General features: G+C 35.6%; 1 pseudogene; it reads right to left on the bottom strand.

Annotated features, from left to right (window-relative positions):
• Positions 1-129: 129 nt before the first annotated feature.
• Positions 130-13,379, bottom strand: LOC118804668 (annotated as a pseudogene).
• Between the last annotated feature and the right edge of the window lie 408 nt (positions 13,380-13,787).

Below are 13,787 nucleotides of genomic sequence, written 5' to 3'. Positions count from 1 at the left end.
TTTTCTGCCAGACACATGAAGGGTATGGGGGTCTGCACCTGTGTGTGTGTGTGTGTGTGTGTGTGTGTGTGTGTGTCTCTTTTATATATATATATATATATACACATATATATGAGAAACAGGTTTTACTTACAGAGCTGATGTGGCTTCCTTGACCACCGGCAGCAGTCTGATAAGACAATCATCTGATCTGATGAACTTTTTTAAGTCAAACTCCTCCAGCTTCTCTTTTGATGTCAGCAGCACAAAGACCAGAGCTGACCACTGTGCAGGTGAGAGTTTAGCTTCAGAGAGACGTCCTGAGCTCATGTAACTCTGGATCTCTTTCACTAGAGAATCATCATTTAACTCATTCAGACAGTAGAAGAGATTGATTGATCTCTCTGGAGATGGATTTTCCTTAAACTTTGACTTGATGTACTCAACTATGTCCTTCTGGCAGTCAGAACTGCTTCCTTTCTGGGTCAGCAGACCTCGGATGAGCTTCTCATTAGACTCCAGAGAGAGACCCAGAAGGAAGCGAAGGAAAAGGTCCAGGTGTCCATGGTCACTCTTCAAAGCCTTGTCTACTGCAGTCTTGAGCAAATCATTGACTTGTGTTTTTGTGCACTCCTGTGATTTAGATTGAAACATTCTTATTATCATTTATGAGAGAAACGTACACAAATACGGCAGCAAGGAACTCTTGAATGCTGAGATGTACAAAGCTGTAAACTGTGCCAAGAAATCTGCCTGTCTCCTGAGTACACAGTCCTGAGTACACTGATATATTACTGGGGTCAATTCAACAGGCTTCTAGATCTTCTGTGTGGAAGATCAGTCAACTTTCCCAGTGACAGAAGGCCCTCTTTATCCCATGGTATGTCCAAGACATTCTTACCAGTGTACTTCAGGTTCCCCTGTACGGTCTGAAAGATCAGAAAGCAGGTGTACATTTCCGTCAGTGTCGTTGGTGTATTTTCCCTCTCCGTTTGTTTCAGAATTCTCTGAAGTACAGTGGCTGAGATCCAGCAGAAGACGGGGATGTGGCACATGATGTGGAGACTTCTTGATTCTCTGATGTGATCAATTATTTTGTTGGCCAGTTTCTGATCACTGATTCTCTTTCTGAAAGTATTCCTCTTTCTGCTCATCAGTGAAGCCGCGCACCTCTGTCACTCGGTCGATACACTCAGCAGGGATCATACTGGCTGCTGCTGGTCTAGTGGTTATCCAGATCAGAGAAGAGGGCAGCAGATTTCCTTTGATGAGGTTCGTCATCACAGCGTCCAGTGGGGCTTCTTTTGTAACATTATTTAAGATTTCATTTTTCTGGAATGCTAAAGGAAGCTGACATTCATCCAGTCCATCAAAGATGAACAGGACTTTATTCTGATCGGTTAATCTCAGTCCTTTTGTCTCTGGAAAAAATAGATTGATGATCTTCATCAAACTCTGACTTCCTTTCTTCAGGTTCAGTTCTCGGAAGGGAAGTGGAAAGATGAACTGGATGTCCTGGTATTCTTTACCTTCAGCCCAGTCCAAAATAAACTTCTGCACACAGATTGATTTTCCAATACCTGCAACTCCCTGGGTCAGAACAGTTCTGATGAGTTTGTCTTTTTCAGTTAAAGGTTTAAACATGTCCTTGCATCTGATCTGTACTTCTTGTTCCATTTGATTTGTGTCTACACTGTTTTTTCAATGAGTCTCACTTCATGTTCTTTGTTGACCTGTCAAGCTCCACCTTCAGTGATGTACAGATCTGTGTAGATGGTGTTTAAACTGCTGGACTCTCCTTGCTTTGCAATTCCTTCATGTACATGATGACACTCATTCCTCAGTCTTTGTTTGGATATAATTCCAATCAGTTCATCTAATTAATCAATTATAAAACAAAACAGAGACAAATAAAAGTTAAAAAAATAAATGTACATCTGTGAAATGGTACAGACACATTGTACAGTATCTAATCTGTAATTTCAGTTATATTTGATCAAATATGGAAAGCAAAGTGGCAAAAATAAAAAACAATTCCCAAATGTATTATTGCATGTATAATTGGAAAATATCATATTCTGTCATGTGATTGATTTCTTACTTTGCAGTGCATCAGCGAGGTCCTCATGTTCCATGTCCTCTAAGTAGAAAAGTGTCATTAAGAACTCCCTGTCTGAAATCCCATTTGCTTTGCTGGACTTTTCTGTAACATTGTGTGCTTTCCTTTCTCAGAAGCTTCTTATACATATCCAGCTCGTGCTTAACAAGCACATTATTTTCCTCTCAATCTCCTTAAGACAAAACAAAGATGTAGAGAAAATTAATTAAATATGATAAAACAATGAATGGAAAATTATATTAATGTGATTCAAATTACATAACACTGGTTCATGCAAAATTCTAAAATTTGAAGTGAATCTAAAATCATTAGATTCCACAGATTTAAAAAAGAGTTTATAGCCCAGAACTTTTACCCATGTTTTGGTAATTGGTTGCTTTGACACTATTAAAGTACAGTACGTAACAGCAACATTTTTACACTATAGTTCAAGGGTATGCAGTTTCTATTCATAGGAATTACTACATAAAGCCATATTAGAGAACTAAGAGTGATTGGACAGTTGGCTGATCAGTTGCTACATGGCTGTGTAACACTGCATCATGGTCTATTGGATACTAGACGCGACATTGGCAGTGGAACCTGGTGGTAATGATGATAATGAAAAAACATTTTGCTTTACACTGAAGATTTTGAAGAGGTCTTTAATCTTCTTTTGAAGCTTGCCACCTGTCCCGGTAGACATTGACCTCCATTGACCTCTGCAGTCAAAATAAAAGTGAAAATGTTCAGTATAGTCTTTTCTGACCAGCGGCCAGGTAGTGCTGCAGCACCCACTACTTTCAAGACTGTTGAAAAATTGTTAATAATAAATAAAGAAAATACCTCCAAAATAAAATACTATAGCTGACCAAAGGCCTATGCTGTGTTGAGTGAGCTGTGCAGAGCTGTGTTGTCTTTCTCGACACGTTACAGCAACTGTATTATCAGTGTCATCTCAACACATGCACAGTTTGATGTAAATTATCAAAACAATTCAAATTGAAACAAGGTATTTTGCATAGCAGTTAGTATGTCACTGTGTATTAAACTAAATCAGAAGGAGAGAAGAAAGATGTCTGAAATCTACATATATAAGTATATAAGCATTTTAACTTAGCAGAGACTGTAGATCTAAAGTGAAGAACAATCCAAGTTTCTTGGAACTTGCTGTTTCAAATTTATGTCTCTATTCTCATGACTTTGCACTCTAAATACCAAATAAAAATAAGTTTTAATCATACATGCTAATTTCCTGTCTTCTTTAAAGACAAAATTAAAATGTCTGCCCTGTCTACTCATTTTCATGATTCTCTTCTAACTGTTATCTATAGTCTTTGTGATGTGTTTACAATTATTTGGTCTTTTCTGAAAAAAATTGAGTGGGGCAGAACTAAATGTGCCGCAGGTGACATCAGATCTGCCAAAGTGCCGAGCAGCGTTAGCATTATGTATACTCACGTTCCTCTCCCTCACACCAAGTGATCTCCCAGATAAAACTCCCAGTAAGCAGCCTATTTAAGCTTTTCTACGTGTTAACGGTGCTTGTTAAGAAGGTTTATTAGATTTCTGTTTGTAGCCTAGCAAACTGCTGCTTCTTATCTGCATTAACCACCTGTTCGAGGATCCTGCTGTAAGTGATTAACTTCATTTCTGAGAGCGCAGTAGGCGGTGGTTCACCTTAAATGCAAGAATAAAAAGCTAATATGTTATCTACCCTGCCAACATCAAGACTCTCAGTGTTTCCTCTGAATTTTATTTTATAGTCATGATAGAAATTTTTCAACAGTGCCCACAAATATGACAGTATCCACTCATAACGAGAGCCTGTGTGACCTCAGTTTCAGAAACATGGTCCAGCAGTTAGCTATCTAGCTATAGGTTATGGATATATCGTTAGAGCTGAGAGTTCAGATATTGAACACAATATGTGATACACCTGTCATAAGATGAAAGCCAAAATTCTCAAATTTTCTACTAAATGTAATTAGATTTCGAACATCCAATAAAAAAAAAAAAAGTTTTGCACATTTTACTCAACATTCAAAGAGCGTTCAAGAAAAGCAAAGTGGTCTATTTTCATTTGGGTGGTGCTCAAACGTGTAGGGCTAAACCATTGCCACTGGAGCCGGGTTGTTTACATTGCCTGGGATACAGTACTGCTGATCATTCTGCATTCTGACATGTCTACACAGTTAAGAGCAGGCTGGCATTTTTGGAGTATTTATCTACTAATGAATTGCATTAATTTATACATATTTCTTGAATATAACATGGGTAAATATTTTTTTTTTGTGGCATATCTACTTACATATTTACAATCAAAACAAAAATTGAACCATTTGAAACCATGTTGACAGGGGCTTTAAGTGACTTTCTGCACATCACCTGTTGAAGAGAAGCAAATTGCTGTTGTCAGAACAAAACCTTGTATGGTCACTTTACAGGAAAAGAAAAAAAAACTACTTTAGTTTTAATGTAAGTCAATGGGACTTGACTTTTTACCAAGTACTCTTGGGCTGTTTCTTTTGGTCAGTTCATCGTGAAATTTACATACAATATAAAGAGTAACAGGCATTTTCAAATGATGTCAAAAACTGAAAAACGACAAAAATAGAGATACAAGGTTTTCTTCCAAAAACAGCGAAATGAAAGAGTTCATACAAGTTTGGTGTATTAAATACTTATGAGATGAAGTGCTTATCTATTTATTTGTTAATTTCACCCTAAATGGTACTTTATAGTTCTAACAAATCCTTTCTCAAATGACGATAGTAAATATCTGTAATTTGGACTAGAAAGAGTTTGAAGAAATGAATACCTTTCCTGAAGGGCTGATCCCCATTTGAATTCCCCAATAAAATAAGACAAAAATGTTTAAGCAGTTTTCTAGAATAAAATGAAGTTATTCTAAAAACCACTGAGAGGAGCCAAGACTCCGAAAGAGAAACTCTATAAGATCAGTAGGAAACACCACTGAGAGGACCCAAAATCTGAAAAGAACAGCTCTGGATCTGGGTGAAAGGTGACTTTCAAGACTTAAAATAAGTTATTGAGTAAATCATTTATGAAAGTGTCTCTATTTGTTTCCTAAATGTCCCTGAACTGACAGCACTGAAAAGTAAAATGAAATCAAAACCAATAAATACAAAAATCAACAAACAAAATCAAAAGGAACAAAACCCCAAAGGACAAACTCCCTCAAAGCATGACCACTGAGACGAACCATGACCTAAAGGAGAAGCTCCCCCTAGAGCACGAAGAAGCACCACTGAAAAAACAAGACTTGAATTTAATAATTCTGGATGTGGGTAAAAGGTGACTGTGGAGATCATCTGAGGTCTTGGTTCTGACTGACAGAGACTGAAGCAGACGTCATTACAACAGCTGATATTTGTTATGTCTGTTAATAAGTGATCATAATAGCTGTTGTTCTGTAATGAAGAATCAGTCAAATTCATGTAATAATTTGTATAAATGCATAATTGCCTTGTTGTGACAAGTTCCTTGTTCTAAAGTGTGTCTGTTTCTTCCACTGTGTGCCTTTTGTTTTCTTGTTCCATGTGCTTTTGTTGTTGGTTTTGTTCTGTGTCTCCTCCCTGGTCCTGCCCCCTTGTTATTTGCTCTGCCCCATTGCCTAACGATTTATCTAACAAAATGCAGTTATTTGCATAACAAAGTGGCTTGATTATTTTTCACCTAATATCACTAGGAATGCTTTATTGGGCTTTGTGTAGTGGAGGGACATTATATTAACAAGGATACAAATTTACAAACAGTTATCAAAGTGCTTTATCATTAATTGTATATGTGACACAAATGGCACTTCACACATTCTATACGTGTATATGTATAACATCTATGGATGGGATTAAGATGAGTTAGAGGAAGAGAAAAGAATATCTTTCTGAACACCATTTGAAGTTTAGAGGCTCTGGAATTGACCGGTCAGTCTTCAAGGAAAAATAGCTGTATACAGGGGAGACTGACCTTCCCTCATTTCCACTACAAAACAGACAGAAAGGGTTTTAGCAGTTTTATTGAATGAAATGTTATTCTCAAAAAGATGCCTTATGAAGCAATTCCACTGCAATTATATGTTTAAAATGATCAAATATAAAAACATAAATAAATAGCAGGAGTAAAAATCAGAGATTGATTGATGATAATATTGTAACATGGTACTGTAGCTAACAGAGGCCCCTGTATTTTATTCTATTGGTTGTGACTCAGATAGCCAGTAATGACTGTCCAAGCACAGAAAGAAGCACAAGAGGAACAAAAACCCAAAAGACAAACTTCCTGACAGCATGAGAATGAACCGCTGAAAGGAACCAGGACTCTAAACGATCCACTCTGGATCTGGATGTGACTTTATAGAGATTATAAATCATTGGAGATCATTGGAGGTTTTGGGCCAGACTCACCGTGACTGGAACAGACATAGTAGACTGTAATGGACATCTTTAGGATGTCTTATTAGGATCATTGCAGACAAACTGAACCAATGACTGTGTGCCTGAACACAACAGTTGACTTTTATTATGTCTGATAACAAAAACAAATCTTGTTGACTTGAGTCAAAAATCTCAAATTTCAAGCCTATTGAGTAAAAGGATTGCTATTAACGCACACATGGTCCCACTTTATATTAATTGTTTCTAATAACTGTGTAGTTACATGTGAAAAACAGATGAGATAACAATGTAACTACTACTGATTTAGTCACTGTTACAGATGGATTGCAGAAGTACACATTATGTAATTATACATGTGTATCAACTTCAGTTTTACCTCATGTAATTACACAAGTGTATGCTAATAGTTGTAACAGCATACTCTCTCTCATGTAATTACTCAAGGGTAATAACATTCTTGTGATTACCAATGTGATCAGACTGGAACAGCAATTTTTTCCAGCAGTAAAAGTAAGTTTGTAATAACGTACATTAAGACATTACTTACACTGTATCTGCCAGCTTTCCTAACATTTAGTGTTTATGTTGCTAGTGCTGTGACACTGTAACCAGTTTCAGCTTTAACCCGTTCTGAAATGTGACAGAACAACAGATTTATCCTTATCTTAAAATGTAACTTTCTTAACATTAATTAAATGTGTTGCATTTCCCTCAAAGCAATATTTATAGTACTACACTATTATTACATTAATACCTACATAATAACTACACAGTAACTGTCCACTTACTTTAAAGTGTAACTTTAACTCTGCACTACATGAACGTTCCTTTATAGAAGATATTTGAGTAATTACATGAGTCAAAACTGAAGTTGATAGACGTGTGTAATTACACAGACTGTAGTTCTGTAATCCATCTGTAACAGTGACTTAATCATCAGTAGTTAGTGTAGTTGCATATGTTATTCATTTGTAACTACACAGTTATTAGAGACACTTAATATAAAGTGGGACTGGATAAATAATGGACCAATATGTGAATCTTTTGAATATTGTGATTAAAATCATATTTCTTCCTTGAAAAGAAACCAAAGTGTGTTTAATGTATTAATAATCATGCTATGAAGTTTACAGTAAACTTGTTTTCAATTTATTACATTATTTTTGTTACTCATGACTGAATGTATTGAATGAACATTTCAAAATGATGATGTAATTGTAATGGAGCGTGACTGTAATGTTTATTAATGTACAGTGAATAACTCATGTACAGGAAGTTCCTCTAAAGCATTACTATAATACAAGCCACCCAAAATGGCACTTGTACAGTCTGAGGCTGAAAGGGCAGAGTCCTCATTACATTACATTTCTGATGGGTTTGATTCAGTGTGCTATTAATCATCATATGGTACAGTTTCTTTGTTGTTTTGGTTCATGTATCCGTGTAGTGCTCTATTAAAAACATTATTTGTTCTGATCAAATATTGGAGAAGTACTTCATAGCAAAGATTAAAATAAACTGGATCAGTACAAGGATAGAAATTTGGATAAAGACATTCTATGTGCTTACCTATGAAACTCGGAGTGCTTCTCTTGGAGACTCATTTCAGAGGTTTTAACTTTCCTGTATTCCTTTGCCATTATTTCTGGGAGGTGAGTGTACGCAGGACATCAATCACATCAAAGCATTAACTCCACTGGCTTAGTACGGCCATTCAGCTTTGTCTGATGGGAAAATAACAGGAAAATGTGAGATTGTCCAGTTTATTAAACTACATTTCTTATACTGTAGAAGCCAATTCCTACTTTTCTGGTCATTAAATGCAGAATACAGATAACTGAGATAAAACACTGACTCTGGATTTTTTGTTTTAATTGCAAAAATGTTCATCACTGCCAGTCACGGGTCTTCATTCATAGTTGAATATTTTAACACTACTATTACATTTAAATGAGCATACAGCTCTGACTATAGCAAATATAACACTGTGCTCTGAAAGCCATACAGCACCGTGCAAAAATCTTAGACATCTGGATTATGTAAAGCAATTTTCTGGGGCAATACGTGTTTTTGTTCAGAAACTCACTAACATTACAATAAATGCAAATAAACAATCCATTGTGATTGTGCTGTGTGTGGGTTAGTTTAACAACTTCCAGATTTCCCCTCAGAAAGTGTTTTAAAGGTGTTTTAAAAGGAAAAGATTTAAACAGTTTTCTTGGCTGCCCAATACTTTTGCACAGTGCTGTATATCATGGTATGCTTTCTAATTACACAATATTGCAGCAGAGCTTGGCCATCTAAATACAGCAGAGTCACATTTACATTAGATTTTCAATAGATTTTACTTTAACTTTAACCCCCTGGTAGGACCAGAGCCGTAACTAGGACCAAAATTTTAGTGAGGTTGATGTAGCAGAAAAGTGACTCACATCACACACTGTTTATTGCTGTCTATTCATATGACACAATCCTATCCAGCCAGCAAAAGTATTTAAATTTTCTATTAATATTAGCCTGTTTCACAATGCGCTGCACTACAATCCCCAGCATGCACTGCAACGTAATGTGTGCTCCAACCCTACTACCCCGACAACAACCTATAAGATAGCGGTTAAACCTTTAATCTACACAATTCTACACTGTTCTACACCAGTCACATCACCAAACACACTGACTGCAGTTCAGCCAATATAAACACTCAACGTCAGGTGTGTAATTAAAGCAGATCGGCAGGTTTAAAAGACTGAGCTCCTGGGGATGTTTAAGTTTAGAATATTTCAAGGATTTATGCAATATTTTTCATGGGCTACTACAAGTGCCTGTATTTTACTGTTAGAGTTTTGTGTATTTTGAATGAACAATGGCCAGTTCGGGTTATAGCACAACATTAATTAAAAATGAAATAAAAACTATTTTTTCTTTGGCCTTTGGATTTGTTGAGATGTTTTAATAAGGCCTTTTTAATGGTTAAGTTTGACACCCCTGTTTCATACAGTACTGCACAAAAGTCATTGGCAACCATAAAAATTGTTTAAACCGGTCTAAGTGTTAAACTCCATTGGAAATAATGTTGTTGGTAAAAAGACTGAAATATGACTCAACTGGCAAAGGATAATTACCAACATTAGCTGTCTTCTAAGGTAGGTTAGCTAATAAACACAAAATGCTGTTTGTTGTGGTATCATTTTCAGCTCCACAGAAACTAAAGATGATAGCAGCTCAGCGATGGCTAAAAGCTCCACTCACCACAGAACATGTTCACTTTTAACAATCCAAGAAAAAGCCACTCGACTGCACTACTCTCTAAACGAGGATTATTACTACTATTATTTCTAAAAAATAATACACTGGACTGTTTTTTTAATTATATATACATTTACATATACATTTAAACCTATTTTTTAACTATTGTAGAAAAAAATACATTACTGTTAAAATAGTCCTCACCAAAATGATTTCCAAGGCTTATTTCTGAATAGACAAGTCAAAATAAAATTAAAAATGTTTATTATTTCTACAATCATGGCATCAACATGTTGATCCATTAGTCTTGGCTTTATCAGCTAAAATGGTAAAAGTACTTAAAATCAGGCCAAATAACCTGATTCTACTTATTTAATCACTTAGTTTCAGTCTTAGTTATGTGAGGTGCTCTTGCTTGGTTAGAATGAAAAACCCGACCCCTGATCTATGTCATAGCAATTAACTCATTACTGAGTTAAAAACTCTACACTTTTTCTGATTTTCCACCTCATACAGTAAATGTGAAATGTTGGTTGTTTTTGTAAAAGCTCTAATTAGCATAAAAAGTATAAAAGAAATCCATATGCATTCAATTTATTGCTGGATTTTATTTTTGCCAAAACTGTTTTCCAGAATAATGTATATTTTCATAGTCCAGAAAATCAGTCCTTTGATGTATGATCTGTACACATGGAATACAGTTAGGTTCATAAATATATTTCATTTCTCTGAGCTAGGTATGAGCTCATTGTATATTTGCAGCAAAATATTCATGAGCTGTCTCTAAATTTGCATAAATGATCTATTCGAATAGACAGAAGAGAGTTAGTGCCTTCATACAATACGTCCCTCTCAGATGTGTCTTATGAAATATGATTCAACGTCTTTATCTGACAAACCAGATCTAAACAAATCACTCAATTTAAAATCTCTCACAAACTGAACATGGATGAAGGTCCCTGATTAAAAGAGATGGTCAGTCTCCTCATCTGACCCATCCAGAGGCCAAAACTCAGACAACAGACAAAGATTCACAAGATTAACCTTTCATCATTGATACTTACAGCTTAGAAACATTCATTTCTCATCATACAGATACACTGCATGTAAATGTTTACTGCTTGGAATGATAAAGTGCACCTTCATGTGTTCTTTTCCACAGAGAGATGAGAGAACATTCCATGTGTAGTTTAGTGTCTGAGTGAAGATGACAAAATTAATAACTGCCACTTTCTGTATATGAGAAGTTTTGCCAGTAAGAACAGTTTCATAGAGTATTTCATGATTAATTACAATTATAATCAGTTCTTTCATTAACAAAAGCTGTTGTGTTCTTCATTAAAATCATTTTGGCGAAACTTTCTTTACATCCTAATAGTTATATTAAAATGCATGTTCTGTGAAAAAATAGTTCTGTGACTGCAGTTAAAGCAAACTCCTACTTTTCTGGTCACTAAGCTCGTAATGCAAATAACAGACAAAATACTGACTCTGGATTTTTTGTTTTCATTGCAAAAATGTTCATCACTGCCAGTGTCAACAATCACAGTATGATACCTTAAAGGGAAACGTAACTGATTTTTCAAAAACTCTACATGAACGGTTAAGATGTAAACAGAGTGGTTCAGAGCGGTTCAGAGTGGTTTGGTGTGAAACGCTCTGTTCTAGAGAAACTTAACGAGTCAGAACTGTTCAGAGTGGTGGTGATAGGAACCAGACATCCACCTCTAAGCTCCCTCACAGAAAGTTGCTACATGAAATGGTTATGAATTCACTGCCTGATGACTGAGACACTGTTTTATGATAGTTTTGTGATAATGTTTTGGCTTAAAATGTATTTTAATCCATATATTTGAATGAATTTCATGGTGGAGGGATACATTCAGGGCGCTGTGAGGCAAAATAGTCCCCAAAGAAAATGTATTATTTCAGATTTTCCACTATTTCCCATCATCAACATTCCATATAAACTCAGAAGACTTGTGTAGGTTCACTGGTGGTTCTGGATAGTAAATAAAATGTCTATATTTGTGTTGTAGTCATGGCGACCCCTGGTTCCTATCACCACCACTGAAAAGAGATCTGAACCATTTCACACCAAACCATTCTGAATCTCTCTGTTTACATTGCAATGATGGGATTATGCAAAAATTTGGAAAAATCAGTGGAGGTGCCCTTTAAATTCATTACTAACTATAGGAAATATAACTCCTTTATGCTCTGAAAGCCATACAGCTCTGTGCAAAAGACTAAACATGATCTGTAAAGCAATATTTTTATGAAAAACTACATTAAACACAATCCACTGTAATTGTTCTGTGTGTGTGTGTTTGTTTAATATTTCTTGTCTCTCCTTGAGGAAGTCTACTGTTTATAGTTGCCATCCAGTATCTAGTGTATCTGGGCCAGGGGTGGGGACCGGACACGGATTCAACTCATCAGCTAATTAGTGTGCCAGAGGAAGGAAATCAGTTGCACTGCTTGATGTCCAAACTGCATAAAACTTCATTCAACTTCAACTGCAAAAAAGGTCATTTTTGTGTTCACAGTGTTTTTGACCAATTCTAAATGTGATTATTCAGCTGAACTGATTACAGAAATCTGTATAAACCATTTCTTACATTTTACTTTCACTTTGTTTTTTAGATGAAATGCAGTTTCTTTCTCCATAAAGAAATATGAATGTAGAGTTTTACCGCATTCAGACTAAATCATATCTTACTTTCTACATAGTTTTTTTTTTGTGATCAAGAATGTTTATTGTTTCACCAAATAACAAACAACAAGGGGATGGGGAGCAACAGACACAGAGACATGAGAGACATGGACAGCAAGAATCATCATAGGTATAACTTCACAGAATTAAATAAGGGAGGAAGTGTCTACATTCAATGCATACCTTGCAGGAAATCCAAAATGTTCTACATAGTTTTTACTTGATTATATGGAATTGACTCAGATGATGCTGTTTGATATGATTTAACACAAAGGGTTTTGGCCCAAAATATATTATATATATAAATATAATATATATATTATAAAATATAATATATATATATATATATATATATATATATATATATATATATATATATATATATATTATTACTAAATATTACATTTCATTATAAAATAAAACACCTCTATTAGAGCTGCTATTTTTAGATTAGAAAAAAGAGAGAGTTGAGAAAGCCACGTTTTTTCCACGAAAAACTTCACTGCACTGGGATTGAACTTCCTTATCACTTTTGGTGGGTTTATGTAAGCTGAATGCATGAAATCACAACTTTATGGCTACGATCCACTTAGTCTCTTCATGTTATGTTAGTAATATTTAGACACTCTGATTATTGCTGAGGATAAATTGCCAGTCTTACCTTTTCTTCTTTTGTCTCAGGGTGACTCTCGGTTCTGTGTGGAACACATGGTATCTGAAGGTTCTTCAGATGTTGATAAAATGAGCTGCAGATGCTGAAATCAGTGCAGAACAGTGTTCCCTGTCTGTCTGTAGGTTCCAGATAAGATTGTAAAGGACGTGGATTAGAGGTGAATATCTGCGCAGCTTTTCTCCACTCATTTGACTTTCGGTTTTCCCCCCGAGTCTCACATTCCAGACGTTTCCTGTTCAACGCCCACTTCCTGACCCTGCTTCTGTGCCTTAAACAACATCTTAGGCCTAGAAAATTACCCACAGAGTTCAGTCTGGCCTCTAATGATCCCAAACTCTGTACTGGTTTGTTCTTATTCAGTGTCCCACTAAGGAATTGAAGATTAATTATTTAAAAGATTGAGGAGGATCTTTTACTTTAAAATGTTAGAAGTCAGATTCCAGTCTTCAGTGTCTCCACACTAAACTCATACAGCCATATGTAAAGGTTTGCGCACCGCTGGTCAAATTCCATACACTTGTTGATTTTCTATGTGTAAATAGATACTAATACTATTAATACTAATGCATACTAATAAATACTAATACTAAGTGTAAACACATCTGCTACTGAGAACACACTTCTGCACATTTTATTGCACAATTGCTGTTTATTTAC

Source organism: Colossoma macropomum, unplaced genomic scaffold (genome assembly GCF_904425465.1).
Source record: "Colossoma macropomum unplaced genomic scaffold, Colossoma_macropomum, whole genome shotgun sequence".
Classification (NCBI taxonomy): Eukaryota; Metazoa; Chordata; class Actinopteri; order Characiformes; family Serrasalmidae; genus Colossoma; species Colossoma macropomum.
The sequence above is the reverse complement of the archived record's forward strand: the minus strand, read 5'-3'. Positions and strand labels throughout refer to the sequence as shown.